Raw genomic sequence first — 20,460 nt, forward strand, 5'->3', positions numbered from 1 at the left:
CAAGCACACGTACATTTACATCCAAAGAATATATATTTACAGGGATTGGCAGTATTTATGATACATGTATTTCAAATACGTATTTCAACTGTAAAATAGGATTTTGTAATTTGTATTTGATAGGGTTGATGAAAATGGCTTCATATATTGTTGCCAAGATACTTTAGTTTAACATTTTTGTAGTTTAAAAATACTGTAAAATATTTTGTAAGAAGTTCTACATGATGACATCATAAAAATGCGACCTCTCATTGGTGCCTACTCAGTATTTTGGCCAGACTGGTTGAGATCAAAACAGAAAATGTATCCATATGGAAGAAGGAGGTGAAGGTAAGAAACGTGCAGGCTGCCAGCTTTCAAATAGGTGTCCAATGATTGATAAATAAATATTTGATTGCCGAACATTGTACCCTAATTGAAGTAGCTGTTTAGTAGGATCATGAGTTTGCATACCATTGCATGAATGACTGCCTGACACATATTATATTTATGATTAAGGGTAGGATCATGATTTTGCATTCCATTATAATATAATATAACATAATATATTATTTATGGTTAACAATCAAATTATTATTTAAATAGAAACTAGTTGCTATGAATGCAGGTCTTCTTAAGAATGACTTTTTTGTCATTGAGTCAGTGTTGCTGATGTAATGTAGCACTTTGTTACCAAACACCAAATAACAAAATTAGGATACAATGAGTCATTCGCCAACTGTTAAACATTAAACTGTTGGTTACTTTAAAACTACATTTCATCTGGGTGATCACAGGGTAAATGCAGAGATGACAAAAGTACACACATCCTTCACTCAAGTAGAATTACTGATACAGTTTTAACTACAGTTTTAAAATACTCTTATAAAGGTTGAAGTTTTAAAGTGAAGAAGTTTGACATGTATTTAAGACATTACTACTACCTGTTTTACTGTCCCTGATAACTGGACCCCACAACATATACAGTATATTCATACAAAATAATTTCAAATTGTGTTACCTAATGAACCAGGCTGAACATCCACCAGATAGAACACAAGCAGAGAAAAGATGATGATGATCAGGAATGTCTCTGTTCTCTGCTTGTGTTCTATATGGTGGTTGTTCAGCCTGGTTTTATTAGATAACAAAATATGAAATTATTTTGTATGAATATACTCACCTGATCAGGTGATCAGGAATGTCTCTGTTCTCGGTCATGGGTACATCGCTGACTCCCTCTGTCTCATCAACGTTAACCCCAGACTTCTTGTTGCCTTCTGCCTTGCTTCTTGTTGTTAGCTTCCTATGTATGTGGTGTGTGTTAACCAGGGGATGATACACCAGAGGTAGATTGAAAGCCGGCAATGACTAGAATAAAAATTAAAAAGATGTAAAAATAAATAGTGAAGTAAAGTACTAATACCAGTACTGTACTACTTAAGTACAGTAACAAAGTATTTGTACTTCATTACTTCCCAAGTATAGTGATATGTTTGTGACTATTTGATCTGTTGACTGGTTGTGTAAATATATATATAAAAAATGTTATAAAATTATAATAAAACATTAAACGTGAGCTGTCCCTGTAGACTAATCAATGCTCTTAATCAAAAAGGAGAATTATAGAAAAGGGTTTATACACTTTTTTTCCTAGTTTATTTTCCTATACTATAAGTTCATGAGTGCAACTGAATTTCCACTAAGTGCTGTTTTGTATGGTCAAGATCCAAGATTCTGAAGATAACTCTTATCTGAACACTAAAGCCTAAATTCCACCCAACAGATCATATAGTAAAGAATGGCATTATGTATTTTAATGGTATTCACCTTTTATCTTTTGCTATAATATACAGTATGATGTGTCCACTATTACAGCTATTACAACATTTTTCAGTATTCTTTTTCAGCATGCTTTCACTAGCATCAAGAACCATTTACATGGTTTACATCGAGCCTTTAAATGTATGTCCTTAATGTGTCTTCAGGGCCATCTGTCAGCAGTAAGTCCCTGACTGTGGCAACCTATTAATTTTGACATGCTAGATACTTTGACAGCTGGATTATGTTAATAATTCTCCCCAGACCCCTTAGCACATCCCTGTCCCAAATAAAAATTATGTGAACTGCATGATGTTCAAATTATTAGTTGCTTCACATGTGATCAAAACAGAAAGTCTTCCAAAGTGTAGAATATTGTGCTTAGCAACAGAGCAGACCAGTGAGGCAGTATCAGTTTTGTATGACATTGTATTATATGGGTCTATTCAACTTTGTTTTGAACATGTGACTTATGGAATATTCCAACTATTTCATAGGGGAGTATGTGTTCACATGACAGGCTTGAAGGAATGTTAATATTTTTAATAGATAGTTAATAGATGACTAATGGAAATTATATTTTAGGAATTAGATGTTAAATAGATGTATGCATTAATGCAAGAATAAAACAATGTTTTAAGGATTTTGTTGTTTATATTATAATATGAAATATTAAAGTATCAAATCTTATAAATATTGTTACCTGTCACATCTAAAAAAAATGTGTTTGTTAGATTTTGTGTTGGAGAATTAGAAAACAAAAAACGTATCTCTATATAATACCATTAGAACACCATACCCACAATGATGCATAGATGTGGGGATATTTTATACTGTATCAGCAGTGACTGGTCAAGTTTAAGGTTAAAAGAGGTTTAAAAAACAAACAAAAAAACAACAACAGGAGACTTGAGACTGGGGCAGAGGCTCACCTATTCTAAAACAAGTTGCCAAGATACTTCTCAAGCTACACTCAAGCTAAAGTGTGATTAGAAATGAATTAATGATGTTTTTAGCTGAAATATGCCCTGTGTGGAACAAGGTTTGTGGACACCTTACCATAAGATTCACATGTGCTTTTTTTAACATCTCATTCCACATTTAGTCCCCATTTGCTGTCATAATGACTTCCACTCTTCTGGTAAGATTTTCCACTAGTTTTTGGAGTGTGGTAATAGAACAATTTTGCTTATTCCTCCACAGGGGTGTAAGTGAAGTCATGCACTTATGTAGGGTGAGAAGAACAGGACTGCAGTCAGTGTCAGTAATTTTAAAGGTGTTCAGTAGGGTTTTGGTCAGAGCTCTACAGCAGGCTACTCAAGATCTTCCACTCCAGCACATGTATCAAATCTTGGTGCACAAGGGTATTTTCATGTTGTAACAAGTTGGGGTCTCCTAGTTCAAGTGAAAGTAAAATTTCATGCTACCACATCTAAAGTCATTCTATACAACTCTGTGGTATGGGGAAAAACATATATGGCTGAAAAAGTCAGGTGTTCCAAAATTTTTTAAAATGTTAATTTTACCATTGAAATTATTTGTCAAGAAACATCAATGGGACAAAAATTGCAGTTTCATTATGTAATCACTCATATTTAAAGCACTATTTCAGCTCAATAGAAGGTTTAAGCAAAGCTGTAATGACAACATTTGAAATAACTATCTACATCTTGACAGTTTGTAAATGTAGCAGAACCTAGAGATTTTACACATTCAAAAGTTAATCCATTATAAGTAATAGATTTTCACACTGGTTAAAGACAGAGTTTTTTTGCTCAGTAATTTTTTAAAATGTGTTTAGTTTTATTAGGTTCCAGCTGTCTGTTTCTCATTAAAACTACTGCGTGTGTGATTTTCTTGTTAAAATGGAAAGAAAATGTCAGGAGACAAATAAAATCCATTATAATATGTTTCTGTGCTGTTGTAAATCTCCTGTTTTATCAAATCAACACTGTGTATGGGTGTTGGGTGTGACAAAATTGCATGCTGGGATGCCAGTTCACATACATAAAACATTTTAGTCACCAAGGTATAAAACAGGTGTAAGTCAAGCTGCCATTTAGAAGAAAGATGAAATATACTGCAACCAAATAAGATTTTTTTTAAATAAGAAACTTTATATTATACTATACTTTGTTAATTTTGCTTATTATGATGTGCCAGTGATGAAGTTGGTGGTTGATTCATGTTAATTAATGTGTTCAATAATTCAGTTCAGCACAGTGGTTGATATTAATGAAATATTTGTACTTTGTTATTGAACTCAAGTAGTCATTTTTATAGTATTTTCATTTTGGGAAACTTTTACTACGTTTTTTACTAGATTTTAATGTGTAAAGATATTACACATTAAAATCTAGTAAAAAAAAAAGTAGTACAAGTGACGGCCCATCACTGAACAACATATATGCTATAATATGAACAAAAGTATCAGGACACCTGATTTTGTTTTACCCATATATGGTTCTTCCCCAAACTGTTACCACAAAACTCGAGATACATAATTGAAATGGATGTCTTTGGATTTTGACTTTCCCCTACTTGAACTAGGAGACTCAAACCTGCATAAAGCAAGCTTCATGATGATATGGCTTACATGGGTTGGGAAGATCTTGAGTGACCTGCTATAAAGTACAGACCACAATCCTACTGAACACCTTTGGGATGAATTGAATGCTGACTCCACCCCAGGCCTCCTCACCTCACCTACATCAGTACCTGACTTCATTAACACACTTGTGGGTAAATTAGCACAAATTTAACCTAATGTAACATCTTCCCAGAAGAGTGGAGCTTATTATAACAGAAAATGGAGAATAAATGTGTATTGGGCTGTTCAAAAAGCACATACAAATCTTACAGTTATGTGTCTACAAATATCTTTCATATAGTGTAGTTCCCATAGATCAGTAATTTTACTTTTGATACTCAAGTACATTAGAAAAGCAAGAACTTTTTTTCTCAAGTAAAAAGTAGTCATATTAAAGCAGGGGATTTGTACTTTTTTAAGTACTACAATTGTGTACTGCCTCCACCAGTAGTTAAGTAAACTTATTCTAAATTTAAACCAGTAGCCCAATGTTCCTTATTGTTTGATTTTATTAGTAGCCTTCTCCTAAACCTCGAATCCTGCTTCACGTTTGTTCTCCATTTTATTTGCTACAACCTTGTCTGTTCATGGAATAAACTGTGTTGGATCCAAATGTCCTATTTATAAAGCATTGACGGGCTGTCTGGATTTGAAACACATACTTTACTGGGTTCGATGAGGATAAAGGGCAGCTGCTGTGCCAGTGAAAACACTGACTTCTTCTGTAACACTCAGCCAAAAAGAAATCCTTGCCAGTTGTTTGTTTTTTTAAGAATATTTGACACATATCTGCTTTCCTATTATTACAAAAATCCAGTAGGCAACCAATTTAGGTTGCAGTATAACTACAAGCAAGCATCGATAGAATTGTATTGGCACCAAACCACTAATTACTCTTCACATTCTGCTTCCTTTTAACCAAGAACTTTGAACTGCAGCACATTTGTCTCACTTCAGCATTAATATTTAGGAGAAACTACATTAAAGCTGAGAAAGAAGTTTATTGTTAATGACTTGTGGCAGCTGGGGTAACAGAATGTTTTGCATGTCAACAGTTCATTACTACAAGTTGGATCACACATTATGAATGAATTACGCCAAACAGCATGATTGTGCTGATTGTGTCCTGGGAATATATTGGCCAAGCTCAGCTTAATGACTTCACTGACGTTAATTACTTTGTAGCTCCAATGAGTAATTGTGCATTATGTATATCATGCTAAGTAATGACAGTTTTAATTATAAACAGCAAATGGCAATGACATGTGACATCATATGCCATATTGCACAGTTTAAACTTGAAGACCTTGGAGATTGCTTGTCGCCAAGTGAAAGTGCTGTTTCTGTTCAACACACATTTCTTGTTTTTAACGTTCGTCTGAGATCATTATGGAATACTAATCAAAACTCGCTTTGGGGTACAGGAATGTGTATGTGTGTGTGTGTGTTTGTGTGTGGGTGTGGGTGTGTGTGTGTGTGTGTGGGAATGGGTGTGTTTGTGGCTGTCAAGATGTCATATGTTAAGAGAGATAGCTGTCCAAGTAAAGAGCCTGTAATAAGACCACAAGTGTAACCTCATAGTTCCCCTTTCAGGAACCTGAGCTGCATCAACAACCCTTTGGGAATGCTTCTGCATTGTCCACACTCTGATTCACGTGTGTAATCTGTCCAACGAAAAGGCGCGACTTTACCGGCAGGGTGACATCACGACCAGTAAGCTATAAAGTGCGCATGCGGTCGAGCCGACGATAGCTTCTGTTTGTTCGATTCAATTAAATTAAATTTGTTTTTGTTTGTATAGCGCTTTCAACAATGAACATTGTCTCAAAGCAGCTTTACACAGATAATGTGGCGATAGAAATTAATAAGATGTTCTTTATAATTGTAAGTTTGTCCCTGATAAACAAGCCGCTGGTGACAGGAAAAACGTGGCATGAAAAAACTCCCCGAGATGGCATAACCTTGAGAGGAACCAGACTCAAGAGGGAACCCATCCTAATCTGGGTTGCACCGAATGTCCATTTATTACAGATATACGATGCTGCGGGGTGCAGTGATGGTGATCATAAGCAAACTGTAGTCCAGAGTCAGTGTACAGACTGTTGACATTAACTACAGTCCAAATCCATTCTCAAAGCTCCCGTTCTTACCCACCCATGGTGTTGATTAGAAACCGTCCCCAGCTGCACAGAGTGACCTCCAATCGAAGAGAACACTATCCAGAGGCAGGCCTGGACGAAGTGGGAAGATTTGTGGAGAAAAGAGGGGCAGGAATAGTGGTCACTGGAACCTCAGGAGCATGTATAACTCAACCGAGAGAGAGAGAGAGAGAGAGAGAGAGAGAGAGAGAGAGAGGAAGAGAAGGATATGGATTATTACTGTGTGTCCTTATTGTTGTATGAAAGTTAAGGACACTGTGTAGTTGGGGACTCTGGCAAGACTCGCTATGGCAGCATAACTAAAAGGGAGAACCAGACGGTAACACCAACATGAGGGATCCCTGGGATAAGAGAGGACCCACCACACCACCTTTAACAAAACTGAGTGAACGTGTGAGAGTGAGGGGACGACAGCATACAAATATCCCAGTTCACCAAACACTCTATATCCATGCTCCCCCCAGATCTGCTTCTTTACCTAAGAAAAATCTACTGATAAAAGACTTGACTAAATAAACATGTTTTCAACCTTCACTTAAACACTGAAACTGTGTCTGAGTCCCGAACACTGATTGGAAGGTTGTTTCATAACTGTGGGGCTTTATAAGAGAAAGATCTGCCCCTGCTGTAGTTTTCATTATTTGAGGTACCAACAAATAGCCTGCACCCTTTGATCTAAGTAGGCATGGAGGATCATATTGGTACAGAAGTTCATTCAGATACTGCGGCGCGAGACCGTTAAGTGCTTTATACGTCAGTAGTAGTATTTTATAATCATGCGAGACTTGATTGGGAGCAGTGTAGACTGATTAAAACAGGGTGATGTGGCCATATTTTCTAGATCTAGTGAGGACCCTTGCTGCTGCATTCTGAACAAACTGAAGCTTATTTATGCACTTTATTGAACACCAGACAGTAAAGCGTTAGAGTAGTCTAATCTAGATGTAACAAAAGCATGAACTAGTTTTTCTGCATCCTGTAACGACATCATATTCTATAACCTTGACCTTAGAGCAAATTCTGGCTCCTCCGTCCTTTGGTCTAGCTGTGCCCATCCACACTAGGCCAGCACTGGTCAGTCTGGCGTGATTGGACTCTCGTTCCCAAATCGTTGTTGATGCAGCACAAGTTCCTGAAAGGGAATGCCTCTAGGTTGCGTATGTACAGTAGCTTGCCGTGCATTTGGTAACTGGGTCTTCAGTGGGGACTTACCCTTAATCCACCTATTAATACCACCACTATTACGTCGTAATTATAGAAACCATCAATACTATACAAAAACGAGATATAACAACACGTGGCATTACAGAGAGAGATTTCACATATGGAGGGTGAATTAAATTTTACTAAAGCAAGAAACCGAGTTAAGACTCCAAACCTCTACACTACAATCGCAGCTGTGCCACGTACATCATCTGGAACAGTTCAGAATCAATATTTGTCTAATAACATGACAAAAACATTACAAATGTTTAATAAAATACAACCTACTCACCAGAGATGCATACTCAATATTTGCACCGCTCCTCAGAGGCTGCAAGCCAATGGTACCGCTCGTATTCACTGGTCTGGAAGTGGTAAGTACAGGAATGGTGCAATTTTTCCAACACTGGATTATATGCATGACAAAAAAGCAACTGCACCAAAATCCAAATAAAATTCAACACTTGTAATGATCCTTACAGAATGTTTATAATGAAATAACAATGATCAGAATGAGACATGCTTCTCTTAAATTCCAGCATTCCAATTCGGAAAAACCCTGCACTTGGTGATAGACTGATGTTAAGAGGAGTTCTTGCTCCAAATAAAGGAAAAGCTAGGCTATTCTTTATGTTGTAAGTTTTTTTTTACTCACAAAGAACACGACAAAATATATTCTAATTTAATTTGGTTCATTCTCTGATGGATTGTTGAAAGAGCCTTTTCATCCATCCTTGCATTGTTTCTGTAGTATGCAGTCGTAGATTTTTGAAGGTTTAATTAATATTTTACTGGGACTCAAATACAGTATTATGTTTTGATGTATGTGTGAGGTAAAAGGCTCACTCCATGTGCATCACTCCTTGAGTTTGTCTCTCTTGCAGCAGATGCAATCAGCCATAATTTGCAGAAACCACAAGGTGGGTTGGTTTTTTGCTTATTTTAAACACGTTTACCATCAGAAATCAATTATTTCATTTTTCCAGTGGCTTTACGTCAACACTTCATATCTACATGACCAGAGAATTAAGTGTTACAGGCTAACCCAATGATGTCAACTTTAGTGGTACTTGGCAAAGAAATGAACGCACAGGAATTTCTGTATCTGATAGAAACTACCCTGGCTATCCAGAAGGTAAGGAGGTAGGATTTAACACTTAAAGTCTTACCTTAAAGTATATAATTCAATAACAAATATAAATCATCGGTCGACCTAATAAGAGAGACATCTGGGATGTTTTGTGGACAAAGTGAGAGAGGCCCGATTGAGATGGTTTGGACATGTGCAGAGGAGGGACATGGGGTATATTGTTAGGAGAATGCTGAGGATTAAGCCTCCAGGAAGGAGTAAAATAGAAATGACAAGGAAGAGGTTTATGGATGTGGTGAGGGAAGACATGCAGGTAGTTGGTTTGAAAGAGGCAGATGAAGAGGAAAGGGGGGTATGGAGACGGATGATCTGCTATGGCTGTGGCCCCTAATAGGAGAAGCCGAAAGAAAAAGAAGAAGGTCGACCTAATAAGAGGTAAAATATGTTAAATACCACCCACTGAGCTGAAACAGATAGTAAAGAAAATACAGAGAATTTTTTTTACAAATTTTAATACATTGTGGGATATCATATGGAGTGAATTTAACATTGATTAGACATAAGCTTTTTCTTCTTGATTAAACAGTTGGGAGATTCATTTTCCCAGTGTATCATGTTGTATGAATTTTCTTTATTACAAACTGCTGTGAATAATTTTGGCATATAAAAATTGGAATATATATCATACATTATATAAAATTATTATTTTTTAAACTAAAACTGACAGCTTTTGATGAACTTGTATAGTGCTAACAGGGATAGAGCAGATCCTCCTTTGTATGCCAAAACAAACATGATGGATTCTGCTGGAATTTTTGGCCCATGAGCGGGCAGAGGAGGCATGTCAACACAGAAGCTAGTTCTCGGCCATATTAGGTTTGGACAGTTTACATCAGTGGTGGTCCGTAGCAAGGTTTTTTCTTTTACTTTTTCACAGTAACATTATTATGTTTTTTCTATTATTTCTTTACTACATTTTAATGTGTAATATCTTACTTTTGCACCAATACATTCCAGAAAAACATGCCGTTCCTGCCTACATTGATATGAATACATAGTTTTAGGTAAATCTGCCATGAGATGACGTGTAACCCCACAATTTTTGTGAGTGTTTGTATGGAGTAAGGATACACTCCCTATGTGTCAGTTACAATAGAAACCTTTCTCTTTAAAAGGGTCTGAGATGCAGGAGAATGGAACACTGACTTTAACTTTTGTACTTTTACTCATGTAGAAATGTAAAAGGTGCACTTTTAAGTAGAAATGGTGCACTTTGTCAATCATTGGGTTATATGCCTGAAAAAAAAGCAATGAATGAACCTTGCAGAATGTTTATATTGGAATAACCATGATCAGAATGAGAGATGCTTCTCTTAACTGCCAAAATTCCAACTTTTAAGAATAAGCCCTGTGCTTGTTGATGGATTGATGTTAAAGAAAGGTGTTGGGCTAATAAATAAAGGAAACAAAGTTCATAATAAAGTCACAATGAACACCAATAAATATGTTCTAATTTAATTGAGTTCATTCTCTTTTAGATGGATTGTCTGTATTAAGGAGCCTTAACATCCATCTTTGCATTTCCATTTGATAATATGCCGTTTTATATTTTAGAAGGTTTTGTTAATATTTTTGTGAGATTTAAATATCGATAAATCGATAATAATATTACTGCTAAAATTTTGGAATAAAAACAATGGGAGTTATGTATCATTGACAGTGACTTTGTGTAATTACCGGCTTTATTGATGGAGTAACTTCTGTAGTATCCATTTAAACAGGACTGTTGGAAGAAGTGAAATGCAGTAACAGTAAACAGATGAGAGGAGTGATACTTAAACAGTTAAACATCCCACTACAATTATACTAAATCAGAAGCCTTGGAATGCTGCTCATCCATTCAAAGCAGAGGACTGGGACAAACTGTAGAATTTGACATAAATCACAGCATATAATAATGTTAGGAAAAAACATTATATTGTAATCACCTTCACAAAATGTATATAGTTTTATATAGAACGGCATTCAGTTTAAAGAAGAGAATTTGGAAAACATTTAGATGCAAAACTGTTAGAGGACAAATTGAAAACACCCAAATGTAGATGGTTACATTAGAAAAAATATATATTTTTATAATGCGCAAGGATCACTTTTTAAGAAATAAACACACACTATATTCATTTGTGTCACCAAAAAAGTATTTACTGTAGTTTATATCATACCCTTTAAAAAAAATCCATAACACCAAATACAATATGAGAATCCAATAGATTTTTCATTATGTACCAGCCAAAATGTTGGCAAGCATTTATGAGCATTAGATCACATCTGAACGCATAGACATCCTATCTAATTCCCTGACAAATTAACCATTGTGAACCTTTGACTTCATTCTAATGGAGAATGAAGTCTGTTCTGTTTCATTCCTCTTAACTGCTGGCCTAGTGAGAATGACCTGGAGAACATGTTAAGTCACTTGTTTGACAAATTATTCTCTAAAGAGATACAAAACACATAAAAATATGAAGCCTTGTTTTTTTTCTGCTGTGTCTGTTGCAACATATTTGAGGCCTGGCTAAAACCCACAAAATAAACGCAGTGTAAGACTGCAGATTCACGATTTGGCTTAGAATCCATGTGCTGATGGTTTTAATAAACCTAATAAACATCCTAATAGGAGCAGCCGAAAGAAGAAATATAAGATATAAGTATATAATAATGTAAATAAGTATAAATACATATATGGTTGTATAAATTACATTTGTTTGTCCCTAATGAGAGAGCCAGTGGTGACTGTGGCAAGGAAAAACTCCCTGAGAAGGCATGATGAAGAAACCCTGAGAGGAACCAGACTCAAAAGAGAATCCATTATCTTCTGGGTGACACAGAATATCTATTCATTATAGTTTATCATTGTTAAGGTGTGCAATAATTAATTAGCTTAAATGAAACCTGTGGTCCTGAGCCATTGTAATAGATTGTCGACATTAACTTTTAACAATGGACAGCTTTACTGAAATTCATAGATTCCAGACGGAATTTTTTAATTAAGCAAACTATCCCTATACATTTATCCCTGAGTAAACCAGAGCTTCCTGACATGAAGAAGAATCCTTGATGTATAATATCTTTTTAGAACTGCATATACAGATATCTGATTTACTGTATGTTCGTGTTTGCATTTCACAAATATAGAATTATGTTAGATACTTGTACAACCCCGATTCCAAAAATGTTTGGACACTGAACAAATTGTGAATAAAAACAGAATACAATGATGTGAAAGTTTCACATTTCAAAATTTTTATTCAGAATACAACATAGATGACATATCAAATGTTTAAACTGTGAAAATGTATCATTTTAAGGGAAAAATAAGTTGATTTTAAAGTTGGGACAAGGCCATGTTTACCACTGTGTGGCATCCCCTCTTCTTTTTATAACAGTCTGCAAACATTTGGGGACTGAGGAGACAAGTTGCTCAAGTTTAGGAATAGGAATGTTGTCCCATTCATGTCTAATACAGGCTTCTAGTTGCTCAACTGTCTTAGGTCTTCTTTGTCGCATCTTCCTCTTTTTGATGCCGCAAATGATTTCTATGGCTTAAAGATCTGGACTGCAGGCTGCCATTTCAGTACCCGGATCCTTCTTCTACGCAACTGTGACGCGAGGGGTGTGGTGTGGGGTGGCCTAGAGGCGAGAGCCGAAGGGCTCGTCACACCCAAGCTCAACTTTATATACTAACCAAGTCGACTAGGGTTATACCCAGGAAATAGAAGTAAACCCCAGAGTTTATTAGGTCACACAAGTTCGATTCCCTTATTATTGAGTGTAGGCAGGAAACGTGGGCATCGTATAAAACAATACAGAGTTTATTGAAAACTTAGCTTTAAAATATAAAAACAAAAAGAAAATGTTCTCGCTGGTGAATATGGTCCGGTGACAATTACACAAATAACAAAAAAAAATAAACAATCGGACACAAAACATTAAACAATAAATTTACACAACTTCCAAATGAACAAAACAACAAAAAATCATTACATACAGGGCTGGAGTTACCCGCACTAATTATCAAAAAGCACACTTCCACACACACACACCTCACCGTGAACTTAAAACACCCATGCATACACGTCAAAAGTGTCGTACGGCAAATGTAGAAATAGCACCACCAAAGACCTTTCACCCATGGGACCCCAGCTCCTGAAAGAAACCAAAAGCAAAATAAATCTCAGACAGAAAGGAAGGAAACAGCGAATTAAGGTCACAATTCCACCGTAATATGATGGATAGTCACCAAGCACAATATGATTCACCATATACACCGCTTAAACAAAACCAATGAAGAACTTGATTAAAAGTTTGAGGAAGCAAAACCCAAAAGGAGCGGCGCGTGGTCCTCAAGCCAGCCCGATACTTGCACGTTGCTCGACCCCACAGTAGACCAGACAATACCGGTTAAAACAAATCACAAAAGCCAAACGGCAGCAGCAGAATTCCCTTTTAAATAGTTGTAAGCCAAGGTTGTTCACTCGCACGCAGCGAGGGAAAAGTCGAATCGCAGCAATAATCACCCAGGACGAAAAAGGAGGATCCTATAATGCAAACAATTATACAGGATATAAATGATACGAGTAATTAAACTCAGTAAATTAAAAAAGTAAACTACATGCTGTAATTCCCCCTAACAAACCGAAACAACTTACCAAACACGGATAGATAAGTTCCTGAGAATCAATGCACCGCTCAGGATACGCAGCCTTCAAATAACCTGCTGTTAAACTGAAGTTCAAGGACTGCACATTACTCACGCCACCTGACACGCGTTAAAGCTAAACATTGCTAAACAACTTCCTCATACCTGCAGGGAGGGCAGTAAACAGATCCAAACCAGCATCCAACAGGGACACACTGAAAAGACAGGCTAAGGATACACAAATGAGCCATTAGTGCAACGAGCAAAGAAAAACTAATTAGCCGACGCTACATACTAACAGCACATACCTGAAATCACTATAGCAGCCGGAAAAGGGGAGGATACGGACGTGACGCATGCCAGGCTCAAACCAACCCTGCTCTAAATAGTGCCTGCTCGCTACTGATTGGTGGTCAGGAGTGTCAATCACCACCTGAACCTCATTCATTCTGTCACAATCCACCCCCAGCTTCTGCACCGTCGCCCCGACGATGAACTAAACCCAAAGCCCACCCTCTTAACTTTCAGTCCCAAGGACGGAATAAAACCACAGATGTACTACCCACTATACTAGACACTGTACCTGGTCCCAAGGATCGTGGGAGGTGATGTACATTAGAGTGCTGCCCAGCAGTACTCCTTCCAGTCCTTCTCACCACACTCTCACCCACCGAAGTAGAGTGTAAAGGAGGGTTCATTAGTGGCTGCACATTCAATCTTACCTCAGGGATTTCTTCTGATTCCTGGACTTCACCAGAACCCTGGGGTTTAGACTGAAGCATACTCCTAGGTGCTTGCCTACTACTAACCTGCGGTGTTTCAGGTACCAGAACAAACAAATCTCCCTCGTCCAACTCTTCTTCTCGAGGCCGCACAGTTTCCACTAATGGAATGTCCTGCAACATGGGGGGAGAGTTCCTGCCAATCTGAAGTTTCAGCAAAGATCGGTGCACGTGCTTTAACTTGCCTAGATCTGTGATGGGAGCAATTGTATACACCACACCTCCTTCCTTAGGTGCCTTCACAATCTGGTACACCACGGAGCTCCACAGGTCATGGATTTTATGTCGACCTCTCACGCTATAGTCACGGAGATATACCAATTGACCCTCCTGCAGTTGTGATTCTCGTACCTGCAGATCGTGCCTGGCTTTTCGGCGGTCAGCAGCGGCCCCCAACCGCTCACGAGCCCCCTCAAAGGCCACCTGCAACCGATCCTGATGCTCCAGGACCCACCGATGAACACTACCTGACTGTGGCTCTTCAACTCTACCAAGCAGGAAGTCAACTGGAAGTCTAGGCTCCTGCCCAAACATCAAAAAATACGGGCATTCTCCCGTAGCTTGGTGAGGAGTATTGTTGTAGGCGAACAGTACCTGTGGAAGACAAGATGGCCAGTCCCCCTTCCTTGCCACAGGCAAGGTGCGCAAAAGGTTATGCAGCGTCCAGTTAAAACGTTCACACTGGCCATTTCCAGCAGGGTGATATGGAGTAGTGCGTGACTTTTCAACTCCATATAAACAACACAACTGCTTAATAAGCGCTGACTCAAAGTTACGGCCTTGGTCCGAATGGATACGGCCAGGCACCCCAAATTTACAGAACCATTCAACAACCAGAACCTGTGCCACAGTCTCAGCTTGTTGATTCCTAGTAGGTACCGCCAAGGTGTATTTGGTGAAAATATCAGTCATGACCAACACATTCTCAAGACCAGAACTTGAGGGTTCCAACACAGTAAAGTCCAAGGCCAGAATCTCATTTGGCCATGCAGCCAGCAGGTGTCCCATGAAACTAACAGGGGCAGGCTGGACACCCTTTGCACACTGGCACCTTTCACACTCATGGCACCACCGGGCAATGTCAGAGGACATCCCTGGCCAATAACATCTTTGCCACACCAGCTGAGAGGTGCGCTCCACCCCCTGGTGCCCGTGCAGTTGGTGTAATTGTGTCAACACCTCGGGTTTCATGGCCACCGGCAATAGCACTTGGAGGACCTCCTCTCCACCATCCGGGCGAAACACCCGACGATAAAGCACCCCCTCCTTCTCCACCAGACGATCCCACTGCCGAAACAAGAGCACAGCAGACCTAGAAAGTTTCTTACGCTCCTCAGAGCTAGGCAGCAATTTCCGCCTCCAGAACACCAGCAGCTCTCCAATAACTGGGTCGGCCTGCTGCTGAGCCGACATATCACTCATGGAATAACCAGGAAAGGATACAATCTGGTTTACCCGAGTCACCAATCCGCCTCGGTTGACTTGACGCAATGCAGCAGGAACAGATACACCTGGGCACAAATCCTGAACTTCCACAGCAGGTGGGTTCTGGCGTGACAAGGCATCAGCATTGCGGTTGCTCTTACCTGATCTATACTTAAGCTCAAAGTCAAAGGCTGCCAACTGGGCCGCCCAACGCTGTTCCATGGCACCCAACTTAGCTGAGGTCAGGTAGCTAAGAGGGTTATTATCGGTGTAGACTACACACTTGTGTCCCAGCAGGTACTCCCGAAACTTCTCAGTCATGGCCCACTTGAGCGCAAGAAACTCCAGCTTCATAGAACTGTAGTTTGAAGTATTGCGCTCAGTGGGCGAGACCTCGGCTACCATAAGCTATGGGACGACCTTACCTTGTTGCTCTTGTGAGAGGACCGCCCCTAGCCCCCCATGGCTGGCATCCACCTCCAGGATAAAAGGAAGTGAAAAGTCGGCATAGGCAAGTACAGGGGCTGTGGTAAGTCTACCTTTTAACTTTTCAAAGCTACTCTGACACTCCGTAGACCATGCCTCAGCAAACTCACGGGACCCAGACTTTGACCGCTTTGGGGTTGCCAGCTCTGCCACCAACCTGTGGAGGGGCAGCCAGCCTCGCAAACCCTTCCACAAAGCGGCGGTAGTAGCTAGCAAACCCCAAAAATGACCGCAAACCTGCAACACTGGTTGGCTGAGGCCACTGCGACACTGCCTCAATCTTTCCTGGGTCTGTGGAAACCCCTTCTGAGGAGATCACATGCCCCAGGTACTGCACTTCGTGTTTGAAGAAGGCACACTTGGACAACTTAGCCTTCAAACCTTCCCTGTGTAACTGACTTAAGACTACCTCCATCCGAGCTAGATGTTGGTCAACTGATGAGGAGAAGACAACAATGTCATCAAGGTACAAGAGGAGAGACTGACACTGTTGGTCCCCAAACAACCGTTCCATTAATCTCTGGAAGGTGCTGGGAGCGTTGCAAAGGCCAAACGGCATCCTGTTCCATTCAAAGAGCCCAAACGGAGTACAAAACGCTGTCTTAGATCTATCTGCCTCACTAACCGGGACCTGATTTGTACCCACTGGCAAGGTCCATGGTAGAAAACCAACGTGCCCCTGCCAGTGAGTCCAACGTCTCCTCGATACGAGGTAGAGGGAAGGCATCCTTCCTGGTCTTAGCATTTAAATGACGGTAGTCTACACACATGCGTAGACTGCTGTCCTTCTTTTTAACCAAAACGATGGGCGAAGCGAAAGGGCTGCAGCTCTCTCTAATTACCTGAGCCTCCAAAAGTTGGTTAATGTGAGCCTTTACTACCTCGTACTCTGAAGGAGGAATACGCCTGTACCGCTGGCGCACAGGGACCTCATCTAGTAAGGGGATGTCATGGGAAATAAGATTAGTACATCCCAAATCCCCATCATGTATGGAAAACACAGATGAATACCGGTCTAGTAGCGCCCTCACCTTGCCTTGTTCTTCCACCGACAACACAGACAAGTCAATCGCCCGGATCTGCTCTTGTACAGGAGGAAACCTGCACAACTTGTGTACTCACCTAGCTGAAACCTCCTGAACTTCAGTGACCTCTGGGGTAAGCTCACCACCTGAACATGGTTAACAGTGCCTACGACCGTGCTAGCGTACATCACATCATCTATTGTACCCACATTAACCACAGGCACATAAGCTGTGCCATGGTGCACGTGGACCAGAGCAGGAGATGCCAACAAACCTGCCGGGAGACCAGACTCTGGAGGCTCATACAATACTGTACCACTTGAGTACTGGGCAGAGCACGTTACGGCAACCAATTTCATGGTGCCCCCTGGGATGCGACACGCCCGACGTCCACGCACCTTGACTCGACCCCTGATCTGAAACTAGCTGGATGTCGATGTGATGACAATGCTGTAAGGCCTGGACAACGAAATAGGGGCCTGTGACACAACAGGTAAATCAAAAAGACTGGTGCCATGCTGACCAAAGAGCTCCCGGTAACAGCGGCTTAGGACGTTCATTCCCAGAACACCAGGAACCTGAGCCCCCAAACCACCGGGAGGATCTCTGACCACCAGCACTCCACACCCTAAAACCACACGCCCACAAAGCTGTACATCTAGTTCTAAATAGCCAATATAAGGAATTGAAAGACCATTCGCAGCCGGAGCTGTAACCAATGGCACGACCTAAGCCGTTCCTGACCCCACGACCCAAAATTCGCCAAGAAACACTTCTCCGTAATGGTGGACACCATAGAACCAGTGTCCACCAGGCAAGGTACCATAACCCCACCCATACACACGTCAAGTTGCGGACACATTGACATAAAGCGAGACATAAAATTGGCATCATTTAGAACACCCGAGCCTGTCTTTTCCCGACCAAGCTGTGGCCCTGCAGCTCAGCGGAACTAGTTTTCCGGCGGTTGCCTGGACTGTGACTGCCCACCTCTCTGTACCGCGGAGGCTGCGGCGTACTGGTGGAAAACGAAAGGTCTCCGTTCCCCATCACAATCCCTAGCAAAGTGACCAGGCTGCTGACACCGTCTACAAATTATCTGATTAGATCGGGATAATTGCGAACGCTGAGGATTTTGAATTTGAGCCACACTTTGAGCAAGTTGATTCAATTGTTGTTGTTGCTTTTCAGCATTTCTTGCAACTCGCCCAATTCGGAAGTCGCCAAATTACTACTTCCCCCTGTGTGCTGATGTCCCTGTACCCCATACTGAATACCCTGAGCGGAAGGAACTGATTGGCTTGACCACGCGCCCCCAGGCATTCCCTCACGTTCCCAGCGAATAGCCGCCACGAACATTCAACAACGTAGCAGTGGGTTGGCGGCGGACCAACTGTTTTAATTCACGTCGAAGCGCACCGTCGCTCACATGCTCAACAAATTGATCTCGCAATAACATATCCGCATTAGGCATACCATGGGGTGATTGACGTTTCACCTTTTCCAGAAGATTCAACAGGGCTAGGGAGAACTCTAACAAGGTCTCCCCACCCTGTTGTTTTCTGGAAAAAAAGGATTCTTGAAGAGCTACGTACGAACTCGTACAACCATACAATTCGCGCAATGCCTTAATAATTTTGTTTGGATCCTCCCTCTCGTCCCTTGGCCGATATCGAATTTCCTCCCTCGCCTCTCCCTCAAAATGATCAACCAAAAAGAATGCTTGATCAACTGAAGAGAGATGGCGAAGACGCATGCAGGCCTGAGCCTCCTCCACCCATTCCTCGATCATAACGCCGGACCTACCGTAAAATTTCGGACACTTACGATCCCGAGGCACAAACACAAAATGATCTGTTGCAGAGGCAACAGCACCAGTGAGTGGTGGATCTACAACGGGAGACATAGGAGCATTAAATGGGCCAGGTTGCACAATTGGCACTTGCTCCTGCTGCAACCTTTCATTATCTGCCCTCAATTGGACTACCAATTCTCTCAATTCACGTAGTTCATCGTCCATAATTGCAAACCCCGCAATCACTTACCACTACTGAGGAAAAATACGAAGCTCAGGATCTACTCATAAAATTGGAGAAAAAAAATAAACTGCTGCTGCCCAGCTTCTGCAAAAATACAAAATATATAAAACAGAAATACACAAACAATACCCACGTCTTCTGCACTACACAAGAGATCCTGCCGACTTCGCCAGAATGTGACATGAGGGGTGTGGTGTGGGGTGGCCTAGAGGCGAGAGCCGAAGGGCTCGTCACACCCAAGCTCAACTTTATATACTAACCAAGTCGACTACGCCACCTGGGAGGGTTATACCCAGGAAATAGAAGTAAACCCCAGAGTTTATTAGGTCACACAAGTTCGATTCCCTTATTATTGAGTGTAGGCAGGAAACGTGGGCATCGTATAAAACAATACAGAGTTTATTGAAAACTTAGCTTTAAAATATAAAAACAAAAAGAAAATGTTCTCGCTGGTGAATATGGTCCGGTGACAATTACACAAATAACAAAAAAAAAAATAAACAATTGGACACAAAATATTAAACAATAAATTTACACAACTTCCAAATGAACAAAACATAAAATCATTGCATACAGGGCTGGAGTTACCCACGGAGTGATCAGCACTAATTATCAAAAAGCACACTTCCACACACACACACACACACACACACCTCACCGTGAACTCAAAACACCCACGCATACATGTCAAAAGTGTCGTACGGCAAATGTAGAAATAGCACCACCAAAGACCTTTCACCCGTGGGACCCCAGCTCCTGAAAGAAACCAAAAGCAAAATAAATCTCAGACAGAAAGGAAGGAAACAGCGAATTAAGGTCACAATTCCACCGTAATATGATGGATAGTCACCAAGCACAATATGATTCACCATATACACCGCTTAAACGAAAACCAATGAAGAACTTGATTAAAATGTTTGAGGAAGCAAAACCCAAAAGGAGCGGCGCGTGGTCCTCAAGCCAGCCCGATACTTGCACGTTGCTCGACCCCACAGTAGACCAGACAATACCGGTTAAAACAAATCACAGAAGCCAAATGGCAGCAGCAGAATTCCCTTTTAAATAGTTGTAAGCCAAGGTTGTTCACTCGCACGCAGCGAGGAAAAGTCGAATCGCAGCAATAATCACCCAGGACGAAAAAGGAGGATCCTATAATACAAAC

The 20,460-nt window shown here is 40.5% G+C and overlaps 1 long non-coding RNA gene across 1 annotated transcript; it reads right to left on the minus strand.

The window, feature by feature from the left end:
• Nucleotides 1-12,693: 12,693 nt before the first annotated feature.
• LOC124378040 lies at nucleotides 12,694-20,208 on the minus strand. Its single transcript, XR_006924144.1, has 2 exons — nucleotides 19,891-20,208; nucleotides 12,694-12,909 (listed from the first exon to the last, which is right to left on the minus strand). It is a non-coding gene; the product is annotated as an uncharacterized LOC124378040 (long non-coding RNA).
• Between the last annotated feature and the right edge of the window lie 252 nt (nucleotides 20,209-20,460).

This window comes from Silurus meridionalis, chromosome 24 (genome assembly GCF_014805685.1).
Source record: "Silurus meridionalis isolate SWU-2019-XX chromosome 24, ASM1480568v1, whole genome shotgun sequence".
NCBI lineage: Eukaryota > Metazoa > Chordata > Actinopteri > Siluriformes > Siluridae > Silurus > Silurus meridionalis.